Below are 21,919 nucleotides of genomic sequence, written 5' to 3'. Positions count from 1 at the left end.
TGATTTTGATTGATAGAGAGCTCCAGAAGATTCCGGATGAACAAGGCCAATTTCATTTTGAGTTCAGTTTTGTTTTGACTCAGGAGAGTGGGGGGGGACAGGTTTGGACTCTTTCTATCAGCTAATGCCTGGCGATCAAAACTCTCACCAGCCCGCCTGTGTAAGTTTAATTTCTCATTAAAAGGCTGAAAGCAGTCTCCCTCTGTAAGCTGCCTGTGAAAGCTTAACCCTGTCTGAAAGGCCGAGGAAAGCCCAGTCTGACATCTGTCCTGAGATCTCTAGAGGTCTTGATGAAAATACCCTTTTTCTCTTTCTCCTTTGCAGTTAGTTCTGACCTGCAGAAAGAGCAGGCCAGCGGTCGAGAGGGGGAGTAGACAAAAAAACTCTTTTAAATACTCAGGCTGAGAATTCTTCTTTTTTTTTAAAAAAGGTTTTATTAAGGAGTTTCATATTATACTGAACAAAGGTAGGCGTGAACATACATTTAAAACAAATAAAAATATACATCGGTCATCTTCCATTATTTACATCTGTTGCCTTGTTCTTTACAATGGTTACAACTTCTTGTTTTACATACTCCAGTAGACATTTAGTTCTAGCTGGGTCCCCTGCTTCCCTCTCCCCCTTTTTCCTCCTGACCCCCCCTTCCCTTCTAGTCTTCCAGTATGCCCTCTCCCCTCATTTGTTCTTGTATCCTGTTCCTGTTGGGTTGGCGTGATACCTTGTATTTTGTTATGTGCTGGGAATGGTTGGGCTCCATACTTCTTTATTCCTCCCCCTCCCTCCCCTTTTGTTTGTGTTCGTTATTTTACCATGGCTTCCCCCTCCCTCCCAGGCAGAGAATTCTAATTATATCTCAGTGAGACAGAGCCAAACTAGTGGAGGCCAGGCAAGTGAAAGTGACTCCCCAGAGGAAATTCTACAGCCTGCGGCACAAGCTAGAATCATAGAATCATCGAATTTACAGTGAAGAAGAAGGCCATTCGGCCCATTTAGTCTACACCACGCTTGGAAAGAGCACCCACTTAAGCCCATACCTCCACCCCATCCCCGTAACCCAGTAAACCCACCTAACCGAAGGGCATTCCACCTAATCTGCACATCTTTGGACTGTGGGAGGAAACCAGAGCACGCGGAGGAAACCCCATGCAGACACAGGGAGAACATGCAGACTCCGCACAGACAGTGACCCAAGCCGGGAACCTGGAGCTGTGATGCTACTGTGCTAACCACTATGCAACCGTGCCACCACAGAAAGTCCGATCCAATCAGTGGGTTTCAACACTTTGCGTCCTGGGAAGATAGTCGACTACAAAGACTACATCCTCAGCAGTGAAGATTCTCATCTCACGGCCCTTTTAATCCCCATTATTTTGATACTTCCTTTCCTAACTGTGTCGTCTTGTGTATATTCACTTACGTTGGGATTCCGGGGCTGGAATTGACCTAGCACTAGCCCAGGGTGTCATAACACAGGCAATGACCATCTCCTACAAGAGAGTATTAAACCATCGTCCCTCATCATTCAACAGCATTACCATCACTGAATCCTCTACTATCAACAACCTGGGATGTTACCATTTATCAGGAACTGAACTGGACCAGCCATATTAATACTGTGGCTACCAGAGTCAGGTCAAAGGCTAGTAACTCACCTTCTGACCGCCCAAAGTCTGTCCACCAACTACAAGACAGAAGTTAGGAGTGTAATGGAATACTCTCCACTTGCCTGGATGAATGCAGCTCCAACAGCACTCAAGAAGCTCAACACCATCCAGAACAAAGCAGCTCACTTGATTGCTACCCCTTCCATAAACATTCAATCCATCCATCACCGACTAACAGTGGCAGCCGTGTGTACCATCTACATAGTGTACTGTAGGAATCTACAGGCAGCACCTTCCAAACCGACCACTACCATTTAGAAAGACACGAGCAGCAGATACCTGGGAGCCCCACCACCTGGAGGTTCCCTTCCAAGTCACTCACCACCCCGACTTGGAAATATATCGCCGTTTTATCACTGTCACTGGGTCAAAATCCTGGAACCTCCTTCCTAACAGCACTGTGGGTGTACCTATTACTCAGGGGCTGTAGCGGTTCAAACTTGCTGCCACCTTCTGAAGAGCAACTAAGGATGGGCAAGAAATGCTGGCATGACCAGCGATGCCCACATCCTGTACATGAATTTACAAAAGAAAATATCTCCTTTGATTGAAGAGTTATAATTCGTCAAGAACACCCCGACAAAAGGAGGAGGCCCAGAAAAGGAGCCTGAGAAAGGAATATCCGCAACCTAGTGTCCAAGGACATATCCCACATTTTGGAAATTCCTGCCAAATGAGTGGTTGAATATGCAGCTCTAGGGTGGTGTTCATCCGCCACGCAAAGATCAACAGAACCCATTGTTGCTCGTTTTAGCCTTAGTTTATTTGCTCTAATTCTGTCACCTTGAGTCGCCAGGTATCTTTCTGATACCGCCACGTGGTTCAAGTCCGAGTAATGATTAATAATCCAACACAACGCTTAGAAAGAGTTAAATCAACGCTCATTTATTATATACAGCAATTAATACTTATACATTAATTCTACTTCAAAACTACTCCCTACAACTAACAGGCCAATGCTTAACTTTGGAAATGGCCCACCAGGTCAGGGAAACAAATGGCCTTTCGAATGGGTTCTGACCCTGCGGGATTCAAAAGTTGGTACAGGTCGATAGTCAGGAGTGTCTATCTGGTAGCAATCGTTGGAGTAAAACTTACGTTCTCTTTCAGCAAGGGTCTCGAAGGGTGCAGAGAGGAGAAGAAGGGTTGATTTGAACTTGGCCCCTATTCTTATAGTCCCCAGGGGCTTCCCGCCTCGGGGCGGACCTTGTACCTGGTTCCAAGTGATTGGACTTGGTCCCAATCACTTGGTTCGATATTCTCCAATACTGGAGCGATTTCTTGATCGACGGGTGGTCGTTTACCTTTCTTTGTGTCAGCTCCTGCTGGCGCCGAAAGGTCTGGGTCGGCTTTGTGTTGCTAATTTGTAGCAATTGTTCCCGGGGATGGTTGATTAATATGCAGATGGCTGGGATGTTGCGATGTTGATGGCTGCAGGTATCAGTTTGGTCTGGCTTCTCCAGAGGCGAATACACGGTTTTACCTGAGGCTGTCTGTTTGAGTCCTGTTGGCTGATTTTCCCACAAGCCTCTTCCATTCGCCATTTTAAATCGGGGTTTGGCCATTCTAATCGGGAGTCAGCCATTTTACATGGCTACACCATGACTGGTAACACGGGTGTATCTTATGTGGACAATCATATTCGTTAGCAAGTGAATACTGCTTTCTATCTATTATAGTTCCTTTCATGGAATAACATCCTCATGACAAACCAAAGTTGAAAAAAATATTTCTTGCACTCTCTGTGACTCCAAAATCACTTTATAAAGTAACTTTTTTATGGAATTAACAACCTCAGGATTGGATTTGTTTTATTGTCACATGTACCGAGGTACGGTGAAAAGTATTGTTCTGTGTACAGTCCAGACCATTCCATACATGAAAAAAACCCATAGGGCATACATAACTACACAGTGTAAATATATAGGCACAGGCAACAGGTGAGTACATGGAGTGTAGTACTACTCAGTAGAGAAGATATGTGAAGAGACCAGATCAGTCCATAGCAGAGTCATTCAGGAGTCTGGTAACAGCAGGGAAGAAGCTGTTTTTGAACCTGTTAGTGCGTGTTCTCAGACTTTTGTATCTCCTGCCTGATGGAAAAAGTTGGGAGGGTGAATAACCTGGGTAGGAGGGGGTCTTTGATTATGCTGAGTGCTTTCCCAAGGCAGCGGAAGGTGTAGACAGAGTCAATGGACGGAAGGCGAGTTCACGTGATGGACTCTCTGTGGTTTCTTACGTTTTGGGCCGAGCAGTCACCATACCAGATAGCATGCTTTCTGTGGTGCATCTGTAAAAATTGGTAAGAGCCAATGTGGACATGCCGAATTTCCTTAGTTTCCTGAGGAAGTATAGGCGCTGTTGTGCTTTCTTGGTCGTCTCGTCGCCATGGGTTGACCAGGACAGATTGTTGGTGACGTGCACACCTGGAAATTTGAAGCTGTAACCATCTCGGCACCATTGATGCAGACAGGGGTGTGTACGATACTTTGCTTCCTGAAGTCAATTACCAGCTCTTTAGTTATTCTGACATTGAGGGAGAGATTGTTGTCGTTACACCGTGCCACTAGGTTCTCTATCTCCCTCCTGTACCCAGAATCATCATGGTTTGGGATCTGACCCAGTACGGTCGTGTCATCACCAAACCAGACTTCAAAATAGATATATATCTTTCTTTCACTTTATTTGCATTTTAAACATATTTATAAATGCTAAACACTAATAATATAAAACATGAACCTGCCCAAAAAATGTCTCCAGAAGTCTGCTCGATAATCCTACACCGAGAAATAAAAGTGAAAATAAAAAGGTATAAAAACTTACCTAACATTGGGGCAGGTTGACCAAGTTAGCGCTGTACCTGGATTTTTAATTCAGCATATTAGGTGCAGCACAGGAGTTCCAGCTGTCAAAAAAAGCCAGCCAAGAGTTTGAATACTGCGTGCTTCCAACGCACATGCCTGTTGTCCAACACGTCCGGGTCGCGTCTTACATGTGCAGCGGGTCAGTGACTTAAGTCATGAATCCTACAGGAAGTTACGGGCTAATCACTCTTGGGCTGATAAAAGGTTTGCAACATTCAAGCCACACTAGTGCCAGACAATGATCAACATTCAACAACATTATCGTTGCTGAATCCCTCCGACATCCACGTCCCACAACTCCCAACATCCTGGAGATTAGAATTAACAAAATTCTTAACTGGATCAGCCAAACATACACTGCGGTATTACAAGAACAGGTCAGGAGCTGGGAATTCTGCAGCAAGTAACTGACCTCCATAGGCTCTACCATGTAGAAGAACAAGCAGCCAGATGGGAACACCACAAATTGGAAGTTCCCCTCTGTCATGATATTCAGGTGAACATCACAGCACATGCATACACACATAATGATGGACAGATCAACGGACCAGTCAACACACACAACACGACAGCCAATCACGGACAAGAGCATACACAGTACAAAGCAGGGAACACAACACTTCCTGGGCACTCGAGCAGGAGAGAGCTCAGGCCACAGACCTCATTGCCAGCCACTCAGAGGTTCACCATGTGCTGAATATCAGAGTTTACTATGTTTATAGTTCAATGAAATAAAACTGCGTTGTACCATTCGCAACCGTGTTGGTTTGTCTGTGTGTCAGAGTACCCAACACTTCACCCTCCAACTCAAAAAACATTTTGGACTTGGAAATATATCACCATTCTTTCATTGCCACTGAGTCAAAATCCTGGGGCTCCCTCTTTAATAACACTATGGATGCCGTACATGGACGGCAGCTTTCAAAAAGGCAACTCACTACCAGCTTCTCAAGGGCAATTAGGAATAGCCAATAAATTCAGGCCTAGCCAGTGAGACTGACATCCTATGATTGATTAAATAAAACAAAAGTGGATTTTCCTACCATGTTGCCAGTTAGAATGAGAGGGCAGCCACGTTTCCAACTCTGGCTGGCTTCCCACAGCTGGGACTTTATATTATCAACTTTGTATATGTGCCAAACAAAATACCGAGAGATCAACCAGAATTATTCATCAGCTTCTAGGGCTTCCACTCCATCAATCTGCAGTCAGTGAAAAAACACATAAATATTGTTTTGCAGGTGTGTACAAGATTCCTGGGCAGTTGCCATAATGCTTTCATTCTAAAGCAGGCCATCCTCCCAAACACCTTCGCACCTGGAAGCTGAGCTACCTGCTGGCTCTTCAGAGCCAAGGGATATCCATTGAAAACCTGGCTGAAGGCACTTAACAAATGAGGTCTAGGAGAATTGGCTGAGTGACAGAAAACAGGACTGGAGGCAGGTAAACATTGAGGTTCTCCAGAGGTCGGTACCAAGTCCACTGCTTTTCATGATCCATAGTAATGACCTCGGTTGGGTATACCGGATGCAATTTTCAAATTTGCAAATGATATAGAACCTGGAAGCATTGTGAACTGTGAGGAGAAAGTGATAGACTTCAAGAGGACATAGAAAGTTGGTGGAATGGGCGGAGACATGGCAGATAAAATTTAATGCACAGTAGTGTGACGTGATTCATTTTGGTAAGAAGGAGAAATATAAACTAAAGGGCACAATCTTAAAGGGGTGCAGAAGAAGAGGGACCTGGGGATATATTTACACTAATCAGTGAAAGTACCAAGACAGATTGAGAAAGTGGTTAAGACCATAAGATCAGAACTGCGCCAAGTAAGTTGTAATCAATGATTGAGAGTCAAAATTGTAACGGAACATTAGGCTGTCCTTAAAGCGACAATGTTTCGGACTCAGGTGAGATAAGATGGAACAACCAAAGCTAGAGCTTCCTGGATGGCAATAGAGATAGCGAGTAAACTGAAGCAGAAAATAGTTGCAGGTTGGCAGGTGTGGTGGTATGTATTAGGGGTCATGTGGGACTGTGAAGCCTTGATGCTATTGGCTGACAGATCCCGGGTCCTAGTTGGCTGTTGACCCCTGGCTCCGCCCTGGAGGCGGAGTATAAGAACCCGTGCTTCTCCCCGCCGCTCCATTCTGTTGCTGAACTGCTGGGAACAAGTCACGCTTAATAAAGCCTCATCAACTTCATCTCTACTCGTCTCTCTTGTAAGTCATTGTGCACTACAGCAGGTTGAAAACATGTTGTGACAATAAAAAGTAGAAGCAGAAGTAGGCCATTCGGCCCATAGGGTCTGCTCCCCCATTCAATGAGATCATGACTGACCTGATATGATAATCCTCAACTCTACTTTCCCGCCTTATCCCCATAACCCATGATTCCCATACTTAATGACCCAGTCTCCACAGCCCTCCGCGGTAAAGAATTACCCAGATTCGCTACCCTCTGACAGAAGGCATTCCTTCTCATCCCTGTCTTAAATGAGCAACCCCTCACTCTGAGATTATGCCCTCTGGTCCTAGACTCTTCCAAAAGAGGAAACATCCTCTCAGCATCTACCCTGTCAAACCCCCTGAGAATCCTATATGTCTCAATAAGGTTGCCTCTCATTCTTCTAAACTCCAAAACGTACAGTCCAAACCTATTCAACATGTCCTCATAGGAAAATTCTTCCATACCCGGGATCAATTTAGTGGACCTTCTCTGGACTGCCTCCAATGTCAGTATATCTTTCCTTAGATCAGTGTTTTTCAAACTTTTCTTCCGGGGACCCGTTTTTACCAACCAGCCAACCTTCGGGACCCAACCCGGCCAATTTTCACGACCCACGCCGGCCGACCTCTGCAAACCACGCCGGCCGACCTTCGCAACCCACGCCGGCTGACCTGCGCGACCCACCATTTTCTCTTACCTTGTAATGTTTAGGTGAAATGTGGTGAACCTCCAATTTCTAGAGGATGAAAATATTTTCAGTTTCTGCATGTTCTTCCTGTAAAATTTTATCAAATAAAAACTTCCCTGAACTTGTAAAAAAAAGGCTACAACCATATTTAAAAAATGCTCGTGGCCATTTTGAAGGCCGGTTGCAGCCGGCATCATTAAAAGCCGGCTGTTGCAGCTGTTGCGCACGGATTTGAGCGATCAGCAGCGCCGCGATTGACAGCTCCTCGACCCTCCCGACACCCGCCCGCAACCCACCCGCGGGTCCCGCCCCCGACTTTGATAATGCCTGCCTTAGGTAAAGGGACCAAAACTTCACAGTATTCCAGGAGCTGTCTAAGTAGTTTTTTGTAAAGCTTTAACAAGACTTCCCCAATTTTTACACTCCATTCCCTTTGTAACGAAGAGCAACATTCCATTTGCCTTCCCAATACCTGCTGAACCTTCATGCTAGCTTTTTGCGATTTATGATGAGGACTGCAAATGACATCTTCTGGGTCCCCTTTACCTATCCTGTGCACTACCACCTTAAAGAATTCTAATACATTTGTAGGAATGGTTCCCTTTCATGAAACCATGCTGACTTTGCTTGATTATGTTATGTATTTCTAAATGCTTGCTGTTACATTTCTGGAATTTAGGGATTGTTGGAAGATTACTACCAGTGCATCCACTATCTCTGTAGCTACTTCCTTTAATATCCTAGGATGCAACTATTCAGGTCCCATGGACCAATCAGCCTTCAGCATCATTAGCTTTCCTAGTACTTTTCTCTAGTGATAGTTATTGTATTTATTTTGTCGCCCCCTTGTGCCCCTTGTTTATTTACTATTATAGGAATGTTATTCGGGTTTTCTACTGTGAGAACTGACACATAGTATTTATTGAACTCCTCTGGCATTTCCTGGTTCCCCATTCCCCATTATTATTTCCCCAGTCTCGTTCTCTAAGGGGCCTATGTTCATTTTTGCATCTCACTTCCTTTTTATATATTTAAAAGTTAAGGAGTGATCTTGGGCTTTAAAAATAGAGGTAGAGTATAAAAGCAAGGGCATTATGATAAATCTTTATAAAACAGTGGGTCTGCCTCAACTGGGTATTAAGTTCAGTTCTGGGCATTGCGTTTTAGGAAGAATGTGAAGGCATTGGAGAGAATTCTAAAAAGATTTACAGAAACGGTTTCAGGAATGAGTTGCCAGATTAGATTGCAAAAGTTGTGTGTTGTTCTCCTGAGAGAAGACAATGTTAAGGGGAGGTTTGATAGAGGTGTTCAAAATCATGAATGTATCTAGACAGATTAGATGGGGAAAAATTGGGGTAAAATTGTTCCCGTTGGTGGAAAGATCAGAAACCACATCGCACTGTTTTATGATGATTGGCAAAAGAGGCCAAGAATGATCTGTGATGATTTTTAATCTCACAGTGCCATCCAGAGGTCTAACATGTAGATGCAGGCAAATCAAAACATGCAGGAGCTAGTTTAACTCATCCCAAAGTAATGTGACTGGTGTGCAGCAGTTTGTGGGCCTTAGAATGAGGAGAGAGCAATGCAGATCCATACCTCAGGGCTTTGCAAGTAATGCATTCACTTCAGGAGGAAATATGAGATAACAAATAACCCAAATAAAGAATGGCCGTGAAAAAAAGTTAAAACTCGGGTGGGGTCCAGAGGGATTGCTAACTGGATATGTAGTAGAAATAATCAGAAAGTCTTAGCAAACATGAGAGAGAATACGTGGGTCCTACCCCCACAGTTCAAAGATGTGCAAGGTAGGTGGATTGGCCATGCTAAATTGCCCATTAATTGGAGAAAAAAAATTATTACATTTAAAATTTTTAAAAATGAGAGAGAAGGGGTGGAATCCAGGTGATCCAATTGGAAAACAGCGGCAGATTGGAAAAAAGAATAGAAACAAAAGGAAAAAAAGGCTGCTTTGTTAATAGTCAGGGCATGCTGGGATCATAGAATTTACAGTGCAGAAGGAGGCTATTCGGCCCATCGAGTCTGCACCGGCTCCTGGAAAGAGCATCCTACCCAAGGTCAACACCTCCACCCTATCCCCATAACCCAGTAACCCCACCCAACACTAAGGGCAATTTTGGACACTAAGGGCAATTTATCATGGCCAATCCACCTAACCTGCACATCTTTGGACTGTGGGAGGAAACCGGAGCACCCGGAGGAAACCCACGCACACACGGGGAGGATATGCAGACTCCGCACAGACAGTGACCCAAGCCGGAATCAAACCTGGGACCCCGGAGCTGTGAAGCAATTGTGCTATCCACAATGCTATCGTGCTGCCCGAAAATCTGAGCAAAATGTGTGGAAACACATCTGCTGTAGCTAACATTTACCCAGTTCTACCAACAGCCCCACAATTCATGACCAAAAGTCCAGATGATTGGGACATAAGCAGTGAGGCAACTAATTATGAAAAAGACAAAGAAGGAAATATCCTCCCCTGTCATATGATGATGCCTTCGGATTTTCACCAATTAAAATAGAAGAAGTTATGTCCAAAGACAACCAGGAGCAGTAAAATTAATGTCCCATTTGCCCACGAGTTATAAAATAAAATTATTGGAAATGCTGGCAAAACTGATCCCTGCCAGAGCACTGAATGCATCTGTGACAAATTGAGAGAAATGTGAATAATCCACCTACTACATAATCGGGATATAGGCTCTATACTTGTATAGGCTTTAACTTGTACTCTATACAAGTTAAAATGCCAGAGACAAAATGGCAGGAACTAGGTGTCATAATATACACCAGTATATCATGGAGCAGACACACACTGATGGACACACAGTGGGACCAATCAACACACACAACACCGCAGTCAATCACCAGTGAGAGCACGTGCACTATAAAGACAGGGGGCATCAGAGTTCCCGCTCATTTGAGTTGCAGCTAGCTAGGAGGACAGAGCTCACAGCCTGCAACACAGACATTTATCATGTGCTGAGTGCATCGACTGGTTAGGACAATGCAAAGGCCTTTAGTTAAAGCTAGTATCGTATTAACCCACAGTCTAAGTAAGTTTAAACAGTTAATGATTCAATAAAATAATGTTGCACTATTTCAAGTGTTGGTGACCTGTATGTGATCCAGAACACCCAACGCATCACTAGGGACAGCATCTGGTGCATGGTAGTCACCCATGTAGTGATATTCAGGTATCAATACACATGATCAATGTATGTAAATGTAGTACAGTCATTTCAATACGAGCTGTCTCAAAGTCAGATACTATAAGAACCGGATTCCCGCTCTTTCTAAGTCAGATGATGATGATGATGATCCAAGAGAGTGAACAAGCAAGACATAGAATAGCTAGAGTGAGAGAAGTTAGAACTAGTTTGTTATAATAGTATATAGTTATAGATTATCTGTATTGTACTTTATTTCTTTATAGTTAGTTTAGTATTGAGTAAAAGGACTCACAGATTATTATTTTATTACTAATTAAATAGTTCATCTTTCAACAAGAAGTCTATTGGTCATTTTATCATCATAGTGGATTCAAGAGTAATATATATATTTTAGATTAGTCATTATTTAAAATATAACAACCCGGACCATCCAAGAGTTCAGGCAGCCTTTGGTCATTTTAAAACAGCAGTGATTACCGCACTGGGAGTGGTGCCAGTGAATTGGCGTCCTATATGGTGCACTCGGGTGTGCGAAACCCAGCAAGGAATGATGCAGCATTTTTAAATATGTTTAAATACGGATTGAGAAAAGCACATCAGGACAGTACTAGTCACAATGCAGGATTAGAACTCTTTTTAGTTAGATGAGCTACGGACATAGACAATTAACAGAGAGCTAAACCATCTGCAGCAGAGGCAATGGCAGTCGTAGCAGAAACAGAAGAAAAAGGTGAGATTTGCTATAATTTCAACTGTCCAGGATGTAAGCGCAATGGGTGGCCATATGCCCATAATGGACAGAAAGTGTAGGCCCAGCCATGAGGCCAAGGACTGTTGGTTGGCCGGGGGAGGCAAAGCAGGACAGGGCCCCAAACAACAATTGGTCCCTCCAACTGGACAAATATCCAGCATGGAGGACATGACCCAGAAGGGAGAAAAAAACAGTAAAATGGAGAAATAAGAATATTGCTCCAAACTATTTTTTCCTTCTGGGAACTAAAATCCACCAATCACGATATTCAAAACCCTGAATCAGAAACAATAGGTAGCAGGGGCCCCCAAAGAGAACCAAGACACCTGAATATATTTAACAGTGCTGTTTGGGGGCAGTCAGAGCAAAGGGCAATAACAAATTTCAAACTTCCTCTCACCAAACATTTGATATTAATACAGGGAGTGAGGGGGAAATGGGAAAGGGCTTATAAAAGTGAGACACAATTATGGAGACACAGGGTATAATCCTCTTGGTACAATTGTGGATATGTGGGCATGCTGAAGGGATACTCTTAGGAATAGGTATATTGAGTGAACTAAACTTATCAATAGATGTTAAAGACAAGATAAGGGGGTCCTGGAGGAAAATACCCAAAGCTCAGGTGCCTATACATGGCACAAATATCCATAACAAAACCCCAAAGCCTGGGTTGGAACAAGGACAGCAAGTGTGAGGCGATGGAAGAAGTTTGGGCAGAATCTAGCAAGGCTACACGTCTGATGAGAACTGAACTGACGAAGATACCGAGGCGAGAACATCGAGCTCATAAACAGTACACAGTAAAACCAAGGGATTCTGTGCAGAACATAATGGCAGATCTAGTAGAACACGGGATGTTGGGAGAAACTTTGTCGACCACTAATTCCCTCATATGGCCCGTAAAGAAAAAGGATAGATAATATCAACTGACGGTCAGCTATACTACCCTTAATAAAGTAAATTCCCCACGAGAATGCCCCATAGTGGCTAGTCCCTCTGTGGTGGTATGCATCACCGTATATACACAAGGGGTTAATGTAAATACAATACAACTAAGTAAACACTAGAGGGAGCACCGGAGATGTCATGTTAGGCAAATATGCAGCTAATGAACACTTAGAATAGGACACAACCAATGAGCAGTCAAGACACCCAGAGGTGACATTACCACAAGGGGGCATTACACAACCCATATAAAAGGACAGGGCACATATGCTCTGTCTCTTTCCACAGACAGACATCTAGAGAATACATCAGGGTTGATCAGAAGCATCACACCCAGCACGTGGCTTAGAGCAGACTGGTTTAGTTAGACTGAGTTACTACAGTTAGATTAGGAGGAGAGTCAAACTCATTTAAGAACTGTGTTAATAGTTCAATAAACATATTGAACACATTGCAAAGTCTGGACCTTCCTTTATCAAAGCATACATCAAGGAAGCAGCTTATACTACACGAAGCAGCATAACACAACACCCTCAACAGATTAAAACCTGAAAACCGAGTGTTTACAATTTTGGATATTGCCAACGGGTTCTGGTCCACATCGTTGGATGGCGATTCATGATGGTGGAAGGAAAACAGCGTAGATAGGGAGAAAACATTCCCGCTCATAAAAGGATCAAGTACGAGGGGGCACAGATTTAAAATGATTTGCAAATAAAGCCAACGTGATGTCAAAAGGCCTTTACACACGATTAGTTGAGGTCTGGAATGCACTGCCTGGGTGTGTGGTGGAGGCAGGTTCAATCGAGGCATTCAAGAGGGCATTAGATGATTATTTGAATAGAAACAATGTATAGGGGTACGAGGCAAAGGCAGGGGAACGGCACTTAGTTATGATGCTCTTTTGGAGAGCAGATGCAGACATGATGGGCCGAATGGCTTTCTTCTGCACTGTAACAATTCTGTGTATAGTTCCATTCACACTTCGTCAGATACTGAAGCAGCATATGTCCTAATTCATCAAATGCTGGACAATATTCAGTCTTGAACTTCTAAGTGGCAAGTAACATTCACAACATGGAAGTGTCAAGCTATAACCAATTCCAATCAGAGAAAATTTAACCATCTCCCCTGGATATTCAGTGGTATTTATTCAGTGGTATTACAATTGTTGAATCCCCTACCACCAACATTCTGAGGGTGACTATTGATCAGAAACTCAATTGAACCAGCCACATAAATTTCCTAGTCATATAACAGTAGATATTCTGTGGGGAATTGTTCACCTCCTGACCCAACAAAGTCTGTCCACCAGCTATAAGGAAGAAGTCAGGAGTGTCATGTATTACCCTTCATTTGCATGTACAAGTGCAGTTCCAACAACATTCACAAAGCTCAATGCCATTCAGGACAAAACAGCCCGCCTGACTGGCTCACCATTGACCCCCTTAAACATTTTACTCCCTCCATTACCAATATACAGTGGTAGCAGTGTGTACCGTATAGAAGACCCACCACTGCAACTTAATTCTTCTTCCTCATGTGCCAGGCTTAGCCTGATACAGTTTAAGGTTATTCACAGAGCGCATATGACGGGGGCGAGGCTGAGTAGGTTCTTTGGGGTGGAGGACAGATGTGGGAGGTGCTCAGGAAGCCCGGTGAACCATGCCCATATGTTCTGGTCATGCCCGGCACTGGATGAGTTCTGGAGGGGCGTTCCGAGAACTATATCTAAGGTGGTGAAAGTCCAGGTCAAGCCAAGTTGGGGGCTAGCACTATTTGGAGTGGCGGACGAGCCGGGAGTGCAGGAGGCGAAAGAGGCCGGCATTCTGGCCTTTGCGTCCCTGGTAGCCCGGCGAAGGATCGTGTTAGTGTGGAAAGATGCGAAGCCCCCCAGTGTGGAAGCCTGGATAAATGACATGGCAGGGTTTATCAAGTTGGAGAGGATAAAGTTTGCCTTGAGAGGGTCTGTGCAGGGGTTCTCCAGGCGGTGGCAACCGTTCCTAGACTATCTCGCGGAGCGTTAGATGAAGTTCGGTCAGCAGCAGCAGCAACCCAGGGTGTGGGGGGGGGGGAGACATCTCTTTCGGGGGGGGGGGGGGAGAAGGGTGGATGGGGAAGGGGGTTTTTTCCTGGGGGCACTTGAGCAAGAAAATACATAAATGTTCAGGAAAGTTGATATGTGCGGGAGGAATCCAATGTACAAAGTTCTGTATTATGTTGATTTGATATGTTTATGTCTTGCTATGTGACTTTTCTTTTCTTTTTGTTACGGGGGAGGGGGGGGGGGCGGCGGTTTGTATGGGTGAAATTTTGTTGAAAAATTCTTAATAAACATTTTATTTTAAAATTAAAATAAATAAATAAACCAGTAAAATGAGAGTTATCCAATTCTTTGAAGTAAGGTATTATGCGGTGAATTATTTTGATTATTATAAATACAAGAAGACTAACACCCAGTCTGGGAAATGCTTAAGACATCCCAACCCAAAGACACGTTATTCCACAATAAAAACTGAAGTCGCTTGTGATGATCTTTGTGAGGGGTTTCCAGGATGGTAAACGTAGTGATCACAAAGATACATGAAGCTCTTCTTAAAGAATTAAACTAACTTTATTTTAACACGACTAAATGTGAGTTCAACACTTATTCCAAATAGCAAACATACATATAAGAATTAAACTACACTCACTAACACCACCTATATATCTATTAACTATAACAATTATATTTTAACTAACTCTGCAATACGCTATGAATCTAATCTCCTCGAGCTCCAACCTAATCTGCCTCAGAAGTCCAAGAGCCTGTGCAATATATAGCACTGTCCCTTAGCTCGCTATAGTGGCTAGACTTAACATAACATTAACTCTTTACATGCTGTACATTTGTATAATGTCACGTCGCTGAAAATACTCAGAAATTCTGCCGCATCTGATGACAGAGAAACAGAGTCAAACTCAGGTTTTCGTCCCTGGAGATTTCCAGGCTCAGCATAACCAACGTTTAAAAATGTCTGCCCACAGGTCGGATTTTCGGTCGGGGCTGAAATAGAGCCAAGGCAGGTGACCCTGGAACGACTGCGGAGGCTGCCGGGTGCAGAATTGGGCACAAGGCCGACCTCTCTGCCCCAGCACTGTGTGTAAATAAAAAATAATATAAAAACAAGCCATCCTTCCAGCCCACAACACCCACAAACTCCCTGTTCCCCATCCATGCCAACCCATGCACCCTACCACCCCCAATAGCCCCTCACACGCCCATGTCAACCATTTCCCCCATCCACATCCTCATGGCCCCTCATACCCCTCAGCAAAGCCATGCCTCTCTGCCCAATGCCCCATTCCACCTATACCTACTTAGTGCCCACTACTGACCCTTTTGATCTGTACCCTCCATGCCAACTTAATGTACCCTACCCACCCCCATTGCCCCATACCCAACATGCCAAGTTAGTGTCTCTCTAGCCATCACACATTGCGACATATCAACCTAGTGTTCCTCTACCCACCTCTTATTGCTCCATAAGCCAACTCATGTCTCCCACCTATCACCCTTTCCTCTTCTCCCCTCCATGGCAACTCACCCAGAAAACTGGACAGCTGTGACAGCTTTGACACTTGCTGAACAGGTTTGACAGACTTGATAGCTCCTGAACAGGTTTGACAGCTGGGCAGCTAAACAGTTCAATAACTTTGTTCAGAAAATGTGCGTAGTTATGCTTATTTTATCAATTTCAAAGGGTGCCTCATCTCTCCCAAAGAATGATTTACCTCTCCCAAAAGGTGCCTCCTCATAGTTCATGGTGAGAAATAAAAGCTCATGGTATAGGGAGTAACATATTGGCAGGGATAGATGAATGGCTAACCGGAAATAGTGGATTGGCATAAATAGTAATTTTCGAGTTGGAAAGATGTAATTGAGTGGTGTGCCACAGGGATCAGTGCTGGGGCCTCAACTCATTACAATTTATGGGTGAGATCTTTCTGCTGCTCACACCGGCGGGATCGCAAGATCCTGCCAACTGCAAACATCAACCGTGCATTTCTAAATGGCATGAAGTGGATTCAATAGGAAATTCCATTGACAGCAGCCAAACCAGAAGATCCCACCGCTGGCCAAGGGCAGGCCGCCTTCCGCCGCCCACAAATACGCCTGGGGGGTGGAGGGAGAGGGCAGAGATTCTCGCCCCATATAAATGACTTGGATGAAGGGACTGAAAGTCTGAACGCTAAATTTGCAGATAATAATAATCTTTATTGTCACAAGTAGGTATACATTAACAGTGCAATTGTCATGTGAGAGTACCTTTAAGAAATGGATGTTTATAAATGGGTGTGGAAATAAATATCCGTAGTGAGAGTACCTTTAGGAAATGGGTGTTTATTACTGCAGTGATGTCAGAGAGTGGGTGGAGCTGGGCTGTCTGCCAGCTTTTTACTTTCATTTTAGGCTGTTTGCTGCAGGGTGTGTTTTAGTTTCGTTTTCAGAGCTGGATAGCTGCAGTCACGGCCAGAAGGTGTATGAATCTCTCTCTGTAATCTAAAGAATGTAAATCGTTCCTGGTGATTTAAAATTAATAACAGTAGTGACTTTAACCTGATGTGCTTCTGGTAAAAGGTGTTTTAAGTCTTATTAATGTTAAAAGGAAAGCTTAAAGGATTACTTAGTGTTGTATTCTTTGGGGTTGTATTTGAATTAATGGTTGCTAAGATGTTCACTGTATGTTTTAAAAAGATTAACTTTAGTTCATAGAATAAACATTGTGTTGCTTTAAAAAATACTTTTTCATTTCTGCTGTACCACACCTGTAGAGTGGGCCGTGTGCTCCCCATACCACAATCTATTAAAAGTTGTGGGCCAGGTGAACTCGATGTTACACTTTGGGGTTCTCTAAACCCTGGCCCATAACACAATGAAGTTACTGTGAAAAGCCCCTAGTCGCCACATTCCAGCGCCTGTTTGGATACACAGAGGGAGAATTCATAATGTCCAATTCACCACACACAAGATGACACAAAGAGAATTAGGAAAGTAAATTGTGAAGAAGACAGGAGGCCACATAGATAGGTGGCTGGATTCTCCGTTCCGGAGACTAAGTGTTGACGGCAGGGCAGGATTCACGGACTTCCACGACGGCAAAACTGGCACCACACCTGGACCGATTCAGCGACTGTTAAGGGGCTAGTACCGGCGCCACATGGAACACAATTGATTCCAATGAGAAATGGCGCCGGATTAGCCGGATTTGCGATTGACACTCAGGAGGCCTATAAGCTGCAGCCGCACATAAACACTTCACTCCCCACACACATCATCCCAGCCAACAAGATGGCACTGACTGTGCTGGAGCGCAGCCATACTGCTGATGGGTCGGCTGGGGCCAGAAGGCACCTGTTGGGTTGAAGGGGGGGGGGGACATCCATACGACCCATGACCCTAAGTTCACAGTGGACAGTCAACGGTGTGCGCAGCCGTGGTGTTCCATGTCGGTGCACCCTGACCCCACAGCCCATCTCCTGGCGACCCCCCCCCCCCCCCCGCTACCCACCCCGGCCCTGACAGAAGCCCCCCCACACAGCGGCACAACTGCCAGCAAACTATGCCAATGTTGGACACTTACCGTACCTCCTCTCGCTCCCTCAGCAGCCACAACGCTGGTTTCACGATTTCCTAAAGCACAAGTGAACCTCGGCGTCGGGAACCTGGCCCATTGGAGGTGGAGAATCGCAGAGGCCCCGGAAAATACCGGGTCAGGCCCACTAATGATATGCCAACGCCGTTCACTGTACATGTGTTTTAGAACACATTGACACCGCTGTCAAGGTGACGGAGAATTGCGATTTGCAGTGAAATCAGCGCTTTCCGCGATTTCGGCGTCGGAACCGATTCTCCACCCAATCGCGTTTCCCGATTCCAGCGTCAGCCGATGGAGAATCCCTAGCAGGTTAATTAAGTGGACAAAGATATGGCAAATGGAGTATAATGTAGGCAAATGTGAAATTCTTCATTTTGGCAGGAAGGATAAGAAAACGTATTGTCTAAATGGTGAGAGGTTGCAGCGGTCTGAGATTCAGAAGATCGGGGTGTCCTAGTGCATGAGTCACAAGAATTGGAAGCAGATTGGAAGCTCAACTCAGCATTAAATAGAATGCTGAGATTGTAAATGGTTTGGTTTAATGTCTGGCAGTTGCTTGGAAGTGGATGGAGTCAGTGGATAGTGAATTGGGTTTGTGAAGCAATATTTAACTGCAGGGAATGTCCGCTGATCTTATACTGGATGTCGGCAGACAACATGACAAATCAGAGGCAGTGAGTGGATCTACCAGACACGATTGCTAGGTCTAGGACAGTTTGCATCCCTTAATGTTCAGCTCTAACTATATTACGTGATGCAATCTGTGGACTATGGAGGGCAGTCTGAAATGCTGTCAATTCTTCATATCCTGCAAAAACTAGAAGTAACCATGAAAAAAAATTGCGTTCCATGCATAAACTCAGCAAACCTCAGCAGGCAGAGTGAGCTAAGGAGATTTTCCAGCACAACATTTGCGAGTAAACCTTTGTTGCAGGGTTCTGGAAAAATGTCCTGCTGTTCAGTCTGTCAGGGATTTTGGCAGAATTGTCGAGGTGACAGTTTGCACTCAGCTGATTTGGCCATGCTTATTAAACAATGGATCAAGGTTCATTATTCAGCTGGTGGAATTTGAAACAGAATCATGGCAAAGCCTTAAAATATGACTCCAGAAAGACCCTGCCTGAACATATACGGGGCAGATTTCCTTCATAACATATTCACCTCTCACTTCTGGTTCTTTCATCAGTTACCATTAAATCTGTCTCCCTGGTTACCTGTCAGTGGAAAACCAATTCTCTTAATTTACTCCATGGTCTTAACGTTTCTATCATCTTCTCTTCTCATGTCTCTCTGCATTGCTGGAGGTTTTACATCTCTAATACCATTCTAATAAATCTCCTCTGCATCCTCTCGAACGCCTTGAAATTCTTCCTGACGGGACTGAACACAGTATTCCAGCTGAGGACTAACCTTTGTTTTCTTAGAGTCGTACAATGGTTCCAGCACAAACAAGAATATTCAGCCTGTTGAGACAGTGCTGACTCTCTACAATGATGATTTGGATTGTCCCACTGCCCCCACCCTTTCCCCATAGTCATGCAAACTTTTTCTATTCCGGTGCTTATCATATTTTGAAAGCCATTTATAAAGTTTAGAATAACGCCCTTGCTTTTGTACTTTAAAAAATATATATATTTATTAAAGTTTTTCAACAACACAATTTTTTCCCCTTACAAACAATAACCCCCCCCCCCCGCCCCGTAACAAAATAACAAGAAATCGCACTGAGCAAGATATATACATGGCAAAATGGTATATTTACATAGCTTTATACACTGGCTCTCGCCCGCACGTGCCAGTTTCCCCCACCCTTCATGTTATCTCTTGCTCATCCATCCTCCCAAGCAATCCCCCATTCCCCCCCCCTCCCCCCCCCCCCTGCCAAGACGTCCCCCCAGGGTTGCTGCTGCTGCTGATCGACCTTCCTCTAACGCTCCGCGAGATAGTCTAGGAACAGTTGCCACCGCCTGTAGAACCCCTGCGCAGACCCTCTCAAGGCAAACTTAACCCTCTCCAGCTTTATGAACCCAGCCATGTCTTTTATCCAGGCCTCCAGGCTGGGGGGCTTCGCCTCCTTCCACATTAGCAAGATCCTTCGCCGGGCTACTAGGGACGCAAAGGTCTTTTGTACTTTATTAATATATCCATGGTTTCCACATGCTTTAACAGATCTCTCAATTAGGCTAATTTAAATATGTTGTGCTGAATTGTCGGGTGAAGAGCCCGAGGATTAGGAAAAAGGGTCCTGCAGAGGAGGAGGAATGTGGGAAGCCTAGCCGACCCAAACCTCCAGTTCTACCACTGGACATCCACCGAAGAAAGAGTACGGATAAGGGGATTGGTCAAGGAACCGGGAGTGGAGTGGGTGAGGATGGAGGAAAGTTCCTGTGAAGGGACAACCTTCCGAGTGCTAGCCACAATCGCACTCCCATCCCCTCGGCCAGATATTCGAAAAGCCCAGTGGTAGTAGCCACGCTCCAAACATGGAATCAATGAGGCAGCACTTCAGACTAACCGAAATGTCTACCGTGGCCCCTATCTGCAATAATCACAGGTTCACTACCGCAACAATGGACGCCTCCTTCAAGTGGTGGAGATAGGATGAGGGGAAACTGACGATTAGGGACATGTACACGGACGTTAGAGTAGCGATCCTGGAGGAACTCATGGAAAGGTTTCAGCTCCCGAGAGGGAACAACAGAAGGTACATACAGGTCAAAAACTGCCTCCGCAAGGAAACAACAATGTACCCCCAGATACCACGACATTCACAATTAGAATGACTACTGAACGCGTTGTTCAGTTGCAACTATTGTTACAGTTGACGGTTGGAACTTCTTTTGTTGATATATGTGTTGGTCTTGTTTGGCCATATGAATTTGTGATATAAAATGTTAAAGGCTTAATAAAAATATTTTTTTAAATAAGAAAAGTCTACATCCCATGAATGGACATCAATAAAAAGCAAACCAGTAAAATGAGAGTTACCCAATTCTTTGAGGTAGGGTGTTGTGCTGTGAGTTATTTTGATTACTGTAAATACAAGAAGACTAACAACCAGTTTGGAAAATGCTTAAGACATCCCAACCCAAAGATACGTTATTCCAAAATAAAAACTGAAAATACTCAGGGGGCTTGATTCTTCGTTGGCCGACATAGGAATCGGGAAACGCGATTGGGCAGAGAATGGTGCGTGAGGCAAATATTGGGGCCGGCGCCAGGCCCCCATCAGAATGCCACGCTCCAGTGTCTCGACAGCAGCAACAATGCGTTCTACCCCGCGGGTACCGTAAACATCATTGGCATATCATTTTTAAAATGTTTTTAGTAGGGTTTTATCTTTTTCTACATAACAAGGATAAAATTAACTTACCCAAATATATATACATTAGTTACAGTTTACAATTTACAAGTGCTCAGCATTTCAATTGGCCTCCTAACCCCAACTCTCCCACCTGCATGTTTTCTTTGTTCGCTGGGTCATCAGTCCTGAACATACTGGAGTAGTGTAGTGACACATACATTACGCGGTAAGTTGTTCTTGTTTAGTTGCTTGCATTTACAAACGTTTGGCCCGGAGGGGGTGGTACCCTCCCACCCCATGTGGGGTGTGGTTGGATTTTGTGCCTTCTTGTTCCCTCCCTCCGTTCCTCTTCCCCCCCTATCCCATCCCCCGCCCTTTTCGTAGGTATCTGTGGTCCCTCTGTGGGTACCTTTCTCCCCCTTGGTCTATTGGCTGCTGGCTACAAACAGGTCTGGAACAGGTTGGTGACTGGCCTCCATGTCTTGTGGAAGCCCTCTTCTGACCCCTGGATGGTGAATTTGATTTTGATTTTGAGGGGAGAGAGGAGATAAGACTTGCGGAAGCACGGCCATGGCTGCCGGTCCTGCCACTGGCATGGCTGACTGGGGGGGGGGGGGTTTGAGGAGGGGAGT

Source organism: Scyliorhinus torazame, chromosome 16, assembly GCF_047496885.1.
Source record: "Scyliorhinus torazame isolate Kashiwa2021f chromosome 16, sScyTor2.1, whole genome shotgun sequence".
Lineage (NCBI taxonomy): Eukaryota > Metazoa > Chordata > Chondrichthyes > Carcharhiniformes > Scyliorhinidae > Scyliorhinus > Scyliorhinus torazame.
The sequence above is the reverse complement of the archived record's forward strand: the minus strand, read 5'-3'. Positions refer to the sequence as shown.